Below are 9,179 nucleotides of genomic sequence, written 5' to 3' on the forward strand. Positions count from 1 at the left end.
TAACTGAGTCAGGTTTGTAGGCCTCCTTGCTCGCACATGCTTTTTCAGTTCTGTCCACACATTTTCTATAGGATTGAGGTCAGGGCTTTGTGATGGCCACTCCAATACCTTGACTTTGTTGTCCTTAAGCTATTTTGCCACAACTTTGGAAGTATGCTTGGGGTCATTGTCCATTTGGAAGACCCATTTGTGACCAAGCTTTAACTTCCTGACTGATGTCTTGAGATGTTGCTTCAATATATCCATATAATTTTCTTTCCTTGTGATGCCATCTATTTTGTGAAGTGCACCAGTCCCTCATGCAGCAAATCACCCCCACAACATGATGCTGCCACCCCCACAACATGATGCTGCCACCCCCACAACATGATGCTGCCACCCCCGTGCTTCGCGGTTCATCGGCTTGCATGCCTCCCCCTTTTTCCTCCAAACATAACGATGGTCATTATGGCCAAACAGTTCTATTTTTGTTTCATCAGACCAGAGGACATTTCTCCAAAAAGTACGATCTTTGTCACCATGTGCAGTTGCAAACCGTAGTCTGGCTTTTTTATGGCGGTTTTGGAGCAGTGGCTTCTTCCTTGCTGAGCGGACTTTTAGGTTATGTCGATATAGGACTTGTTTTATTGTGGATATAGATACTTTTGTATCTGTTTCCTCCAGCATCTTCACAAGGTTTTTTGTTGTTGTTCTGGATTGATGTGCACTTTTCGCACCAAACTACGTTCATCTGTAGGAGACAGAACACGTCTCCTTCCTGAGCGGTATGACAGCTGCGTGGTCCCATGGTGTTTATACTTGTGTACTGAGATATCAGCTAATGTATAAAGGGCTATATAAATACATTTGATTTGATAAATTTGATTTTGATGATTTGATGATACTATTGTTTGTACAGATGAACGTGGTACCTTCAGGCGTTTGGAAATTGGTCCCAAGGATGAACCAGACTTGTGGAGGTCTACAATTTATTTTCTGAGGTCTTGGCTGATTTATTTTGATTTTCCCATGATGTCAAGTAAAGAGGCACTGAGTTTGAAGGTAGGCTTTGAAATACATCCACAGGTACACCTCCAATTGACTCAAATTATGTCAATTAGCCTATCAGAAGCTTCTAAAGTCATGACATAATTTTCTGGAATTTTCCAAGCTGTTTAAAGGCAGTCAACTTAGTGTATGTAAACTTCTGACCCACTGGAATTGTGATACAGTGAATTATAAGTGAAATACTCTGTTTGTAAACAATTGTTGGAAAAATGACTTGTGTCATGCACAAGTAGATGTCCTAACTGACTTGCCAAAACTATAGTTTGTTCACAAGAAATTTGTGGAGTGGTTGAAAAACAAGTTTTAATGACTCCAACCTAAGTGTATGTAAACTTCTGACTTCAACTGTATTTACATTCTCAATTTATTTTCCTTTTTGCACCTATCAGAAACAACTTCGCTTCATCTCCTTGGACAATGACAGTTGAAGGTTCCTCTGAGTATAATGCACCTCCGTTAGCGGTCGTTACCCACAGAGGACAGCACTAGACATCTTCAGGGACCAGGCGAATTTATAAGGAATATATTTGTGTCAGATTCACTCCCACCCATTGATTGTAAGGCTCTGGCCTTTTTCTCTCCTTCAAATGAGCTACAGCAGTGACTTGAACATGCTGCAGCCCTAATCAGTCTTGGGACCTGTCAATACCAAGTGGCTCAGAGTCCAAGTGAAGTCACCGGTCCATCTGTATGATCAATACAGGATCAAGTACACTGAATAGTGTTGTGTAATGTATTTAAATCCATTTTTGAATTCCTAAGTACATATGTATCATTGTTGTTTTAATCATGGACCAGCCCATCTGGCATTTATCCAAAATTCCAGATATCCAGTCCACCCCTGGTAGACTACCATGTCAATAAAGTTTGCAGATGACACAACAGTGGCAGGCCTGATCACCGACGACGATGAGACAGCCTATAGGGGGGTCAGAGACCTGGCAGTGTGGTGCCAGGACAACAACCTCTCTCTCAACATCAGTGAGACAAAATAGCTGATTGTGGACTACAGGAAACGGAGAGCCCCTATTTACATTGACGGGGCTGTAGTGGAGTGGGTCGAAAGCTTCAAGTTCCTCAGTGTTCACATCTCTAAGGAATTACATGGTTCACACACATGAACACACACAGTCGTGAAGGCTGAAGAGATTTGGCATGGACCCTCAGATCCTACAAAAAATTATATAGCTGCACCATTGAGAGCATCTTGATGTGCTGCATCTCCGCTTAGTATGGCAAAGGTTTGGCATCCGGCCTCACTACCCACTTTAGAGGGTAGTACGTACAGCCCAGTAGATCAGTGTGGCCGAGCACCTTGCCATCCAGGACCTCTAGAGGAAGGCTCTAAACATTGTCAAAGACTCCATCCACCCAAGTCATAGACTGTTGTCTCTGCTACTGCACGGCAAGCGGTACCGATGCTCCAAGTCTGGAACCAACAGGACCCTGAACAGGTTCTACCCCCAAGCCATAAGACTGCCCAATAGTTAGTTAAATAGTTAACCAAATAGCTACCTGCATTGACCTTTTTGCACACACTTTTTTTGACGCATCACATACGCTGCTGCTACTGTTTACTATATGTCACTTCACACTTAGTTATACTGTATGTACATATCTACCTCAATAACCTCGCACCTCTGCACATCGACTCGGTACTGGTACCCCCGCGTACATAGCCAAGTTGTTGTTACTCATGTGTATTTATAATTACTTTTATTATAAAAGGTGTTTTACTTTTCTATTATTTCACTATTGTATTTCTCTCTGCATTGTTGGGAAGGGCCTATAAGTAAGCATTTCACTGTTAGTCTACACCTGTTGTGTACATAGCATGTGACAAATAACATTTGATTTGATTTAACACAGCTCTGGACAGAATTGAGGGCATGTCCTGTCTAAGACTGACGTAAACGACTGAAAGGTGGCTGACACAAAGTTATTGATTGATACATACAATAATAAATTCCATAGGAATAAAGTTACTCCTGAAATATAGCAAAATGTATGTTCATTGAGTTTCTATTTACATATGTGTTGAATAGCTGGATACTGGCCGGTCTTACTTCATAGCGGACTAAAGCTATGTAATAACATGCTAATAACAGGCTACTTATCACACCAACACTGTTTGAAGATATGAAGACAACTGGTTATGTAGGCTAAATTTGTTTTGATGTGTTAGTGAATAAGCTATTTGTTGTATTTTTATAGGCTAGGTAGCTGAGGGCATAGGCTTTTATTTGAATATATATATATATATTTTTACCTTTATTTAACTAGGCAAGTCAGTTAAGGACAAATTCTTATTTGCAATGACGGCCTACACCGGCCAAAACCGGACGATGCTGGGCCAATTGTGCGCCGCTCTATGGGACTCCCAATCGCAGCCGGATGTATTACAGCCTGGATTTGAACCAGTGACGCCTCTTGCACTGAGATGCAGTGCCTTAGACCGCTGCACCACTCTGAAGTAGCCACTCTAGGCTACATCAGATCCATAGCTCCACAGGTCCCTCAACCAATACCATACCAAATCAAATCAGAATCAAATCTAATTGTGTTTGTCACATACACATGGTTAGCAGATGTTAATGCGAGTGTAGCGAAATGCTTGTGCTTCTAGATCCGACAACACAGTAATAACCAACAAGTAATCTAACCTAAAAATTCCACAACTACTACCTTATACACACAAGTGTAAAGGGATAAAGAATATGTACATCAAGATATATGAATGAGTGATGGTACAGAACGGCATAGTCAAGATGCAGAGGATGGTATTGAGTACAGTATATACATATGAAATTAGTAATGTAGGGTATGTAAAGATAAAAGTGGCATAGTTTAAGTGGCTAGTGATACATGTATTACATAAAGATGGCAAGATTCAGTAGATAATATAGAGTACAATATATACATATACATATGAGATGAGTAATGTAGGGTAAACATTACATTAAGTGGCATTGTTTAAAGTGGCTTGTGATACATTTTTCCCATCAATTTCCATCTATTTCCATTATTAGAGTGAGCTGGAGTTGAGTCAGTATGTTGGCAGCAGCCACTCAATGTTAGTGGTGGCTGTTTAACAGTCTGCTGGCCTTGAGATAGAAGCTGTTTTACAGTCTCTCGGTCCCTGCTTTGATGCACCTGTACTGACCTCGCCTTCTGGATGATAGCGGGGTGAACAGGCAGTGGCTCGGGTGGTTGTTGTCGTTGATGATCTTTATGGCCTTCCTGTGACATCGGGTGGTGTATGTGTCCTGGAGGGAAGGTAGCTTATCCCCGGTGATGCGTTGTGCATACCTCACTACCCTCTGGAGAGCCTTACGGTTGTGGGCGGAGCAGTTGCCGTACCAGGTGATGATACAGCCCGACAAGATGCTCTTGATTGTGCATCTGTAGAAATTTGTGAGTGCTTTTGGTGACAAGCCAAATTTCTTCAGCCTCCTGAGGTTGAAGAGGCGCTGCTGCGCCTTCTTCACCACGCTGTCTGTGTGGATGGACCAATTCAGTTTGTCCGTGATGTGTACACCGAGGAACTTAAAACATATTACCCTCTCCACTACTGTCCAGTCGATGTGGATAGGGGGGTGCTCCCTCTGCTGTTTCCTGAAGTCCACGATCATCTCCTTTGTTTTGTTAATGTTGAGTGTGTGGTTATTTTGCTGACACCACACTCCGAGGGCCCTCACCTCCTCCCTGTAGGCTGTCTCATCGTTGTTGGTAATCAAGCCTACCACTGTAGTGTCGTCCGCAAACTTGATGATTGAGTTGGAGGCGTGCATGGACAAGCAGTCGTGGGTGAACAGGGAGTACAGGAGAGGGCTCAGAACGCACCCTTGTGGGGCCCCAGTGTTGAGGATCAGCGAGGTGGAGATGTTGTTACCTACCCTCACCACCTGGGGGCGGCCCGTCAGGAAGTCCAGTACCCAGTTGCACAGGGCAGCTTGATGACGAGTTTGGAGGGTAATATGGTGTTAAATGCTGAGCTGTAGTCGGTGAACAGCATTCTCACATAGGTAATCCTCTTGTCCAGATGGGTTAGGGCAGTGTGCAGTGTGGTTGCGATTGCGTCATCTGTGGACCTATTGGGGCGGTAAGAAAATTGGAGTGGGTCTAGGGTGTCAGGTAGGGTGGAGGTGATATGGTCCTTGACTAGTCTCTCAAAGCACTTCATGATGACAGAAGTGAGTGCTATGGGGCGGTAGTCGTTTAGCTCAGTTACCTTAGCTTTCTTGGGAACAGGAACAATGGTGACCCTCTTGAAGCATGTGGGAACAGCTGGTCTGCGCATGCTCTGAGGATGCGGCTGGGGATGCCGTCTGGGCCTGCAGCCTTGCGAAGGTTAACACGTTTAAATGTTTTACTCACGTCGGCTGCAGTGAAGGAGAGTCCGCAGGTTTTGGTAGCGGGCCGTATCAGTGGCACTGTATTGACCTCAAAGTGAGCAAAGAAGTTATTTAGTCTGTCTGGGAGCAAGACATCCTAGTCCACGATGGGGCTGGTTTTCTTTTTGTAATACGTGATTGACTGTAGACCCTGCTACATACCTCTTGTGTCTGAGCGGTTGAATTGCAACTCTACTTTGTCTCTATACTGACGCTTAGCTCGTTTGATTGCCTTGCGGAGGGAATAGCTACACTGTTGAATTCGATCATGTTTCCGGTCACCTTGCCCAGGTTAAAAGCAGTGGTTCGCTCTTTCAGTTTTGCGCGAATGCTGCCATCAATCTATGGTTTCTGGTTTGGGAATGTTTTAATAGTTGCTGTGGGTACGACATCGCTGATGCACTTTCTAATGAACTCGCTCACCGAATCAGCGTATTTGTCAATGTTGTTGTTGGATGCAATGCGGGACATATCCCAATCCACGTGATCGAAGCAGTCTTGAAGCGTGGAATCAGATTGGTCGGACCAGCGTTGAACAGACCTGAGCGGGGGAGCTTCTTGTTTTAGTTTCTGTCTGTAGTTTGGAAGCAACAAAATGGAGTCGTGGTCAGCTTTTCCGAAAGGAGGGAGGGGGAGGGCCTTATATGCGTTGTGGAAGTTAGAATAACAATGATCTAGGGTTTTACCAGCCCTGGTTGCAAAATCAATATGCTGATAGAATTTAGGGGGCCTTGTTTTCAGATTAGCCTTGTTAAAATCCCCAGCGACAATGAATGCAGCCTCAGGATATGTGGTTTTCAGTTTACATAGAGTCAAATAAAGTTCGTTCAGGGCCATCGATGTGTCTGCTTGGGGGAAAATATATACGGCTGTGATTATAATCGAAGATAATTCCCTTGGTAGATAATGCGGTCGCCATTTGATTGTGATGAATTCTAAGTCAGGTGAACAGAAGAACTTGAGTTCCTGTATGTTGTTGTGATCACACCACATCTCGTTAATCATAAGGCATACCCCCCCGCCCCTCTTCTTACCAGAAAGATGCTTGTTTCTGTCGGCGCGATGCGTGAAGAAACCAGCTGGCTGCACTGACTCCGATAGCGTCTCTCGAGTGAGACATGTTTCCGTGAAGCAAAGGACGTTACAGTCTCTGATGTCTCTCTGGAATGCTACCCTTGCTCGGATTTCATCAACCTTGTTGTCAAGAGACTGGACATTGGCAAGTAGTATCCTAGGGAGTGGTGCGCGATGTGCCCGTCTCCAGAGCCTGACCAGAAGTACACTTCGTTTGCCCCTTTTACGGCGACGTTGTTTAGGTTCGCCGGCTGGGATCCGATCCATTGTCCTGGGTGGAAGGCAAAACACAGGATCCGCTTCGGGAGAGTCATATTCCTGGTCGTAATGATGGTGAGTTGACGTTGCTCTTAAATTCAGTAGTTCCTCCCGACTGTATGTAATTAAACCTAAGATTACCTGGGGTACCAATGTAAGAAATAACACCTAAAAAAAAAAAAATACTGCATAGTTTCCTAGGAACGTGAAGCGAGACGGCCATCTCTGTCGGCGCCAGAAGTATCTCTCGGTTGATACTCGGTTGATGAACCCAAGGCTGAAACTGGTTGAATTAACGTTGTTTAAACATAATTTGTCACCATACTGTGAAAAACACATTGGATTTGCAAAAAGTAACCAACAAAACTGTTGTTTTGAGGGTGAAATGTATTATGTCATCATGGTAACCAATTTTCAACATAGGCAAACCTTGTATAAAATATGTGGAATTTGTACCTTTGAAACAACTTAAGATCTTCAACGTTATATCCACTATCAGAACCAAATACAACAGGCTGGACAGCACCTCTTACTGGAGAGTTGATGTATCTATAGCTATCCCTTTGGTCTCCCATCCAGGGTTTTAACCAAGCACTGCTTTGATATTAGTCATTGACTACTTCCATTTTGCTATTGTGAGAATGATTATTGAGGCATCTCTTAATAACTAAATAGACTCACTGTTGCTATCGAAGTCACCAAAGGGTAGGTTAAACAGAGCAAATGAAATGGGACCATACTTATAATATATCATCAATGAGACTATTTAGGCCTATATACTGTAGCATCATTTTGTGAAGTCATTAACATCTATTGTTTCTATTCAACCCAGGGTTCAACAAAAAATATACAAAACATATAGGCCTATGGTTTCAAGGTTTGGTTGATTTCAAATGTAATCATCAAGTTAATAATTCATATGTTGAATTCACGTCTCCATCTCAACCAAAAACCTAAGTTGATTTGATTTAGTCCTATTAAAGCCACAATACTGTATGTAACTTTTTGGGCAACCTGGCCAAATTCCCATAGAGATGTGTGTTATATATCTGTCATTCTAATTGAAAGCAAGTCTAAGAAGCGGTACATCTGTTCTATGTGCACTATTTCTATGCTCCCCGTTCTTAAGTTTCGTTCTTGCATCTTTTACTTTTGTACACCAGCTTCAAACAGCTGAAATTACAATATTGTTGGTTATTGAAAATATATTCCACAGTGGTTAAATGGTACAATGATTCTCTACACTGTACTTGCTTGTTGTCACAAAACCTGAAATTAGGCAAACTATCAGAATTTATGCAAACAGGAAATGGCGGAGTGATTTATGGTTGAGATGGATACGTGAATCCAACATCAATTGTTAATTTGTAGACAAAATGGATATCAACATTTGAAGGAGATGTATATTTTGTGCCACTGACTTAAGTCTGGCTTTAATTCCAATTTGTCTACAAATTCTCTATGTTGGATTCACATTCTCCTTCTCAACCAAAAATCTAAATGAAAGAATATGACTAAATCAAACAAAACTTTAAATTACTTAGATTTTTTTGTTGCAATGGAGACATGAATCCAACATATCAATTACTAATTTCTAGATGGAATTAAAGCCAGACTTTGTCAGTGGCACAAAAGATACATGTCCTTCAAATATTGATATCTGGTTGCGTTGACAACCAAACACAATTCAATATCACTTTTTCAATACAGTAAAATACAGCCTATTAACTTTACGAAAAGTTAACAAATGATATGTTGGATTCACATGTCAAACTTAACCAAAAATAAAAGTTAAAGAAACGTCTCAGATGAAACTATCCAAGCATTAGATCTACATGTCCTCTAAATGTTGATATTTGGTTGCATTGACAACCAAACACAATTCAATAATACTTTTGTAATACAATAAGTAGCCTACAGTTAAGGCTATTTTACAAACTAACGTAACAGTATTTATTCAACCTTTAAATGAGTAACGTATCCATGGCCACATTTTGAGGTTACCTTAACTATAAATGTCTTCTTATGTCATCATAGAACGCTTGCATATTCCAGATGACATGCAAAGGTCGCACACTTGCACTGTGTACTTTTAATGTAATCTCAACTGCAATCCAGGCCATTTGGTTGGTTGTTCTAGTATATGAAACACTGTAACAACTCATTGAGTTTTAGCATAAATACAAAATATCTGACATTTAATTCCGATTAGGACATTCTTGTTCGTTTAAAAAGTTGAAAGCGCAGTGCTAACACATTTATATGACAACTAAACCAAAAAATCAGACATTGTTTGGAATTTGGTTGTGCTTTTAGATTCTTGAAAGCATAGTGATAACACATTAGGAATACAACAAACTCCTGGCTGTTGTTGAGTCGTGAATAAAGGCGGAAATCTCATTGATT

At 41.7% G+C, this 9,179-nt stretch overlaps 1 protein-coding gene across 2 annotated transcripts in view; it reads right to left on the reverse strand.

Moving 5' to 3' along the window:
- The window catches only part of LOC124048173 (ankyrin repeat domain-containing protein 1-like), a 41,915-nt gene that overhangs the window by 18,934 nt on the left and 13,802 nt on the right, over positions 1–9,179 (reverse strand). The gene's annotated exons all lie outside the window — the stretch shown is intronic.

Source organism: Oncorhynchus gorbuscha, linkage group LG11 (assembly GCF_021184085.1).
Source record: "Oncorhynchus gorbuscha isolate QuinsamMale2020 ecotype Even-year linkage group LG11, OgorEven_v1.0, whole genome shotgun sequence".
In the NCBI taxonomy this organism is placed as follows: Eukaryota; Metazoa; Chordata; class Actinopteri; order Salmoniformes; family Salmonidae; genus Oncorhynchus; species Oncorhynchus gorbuscha.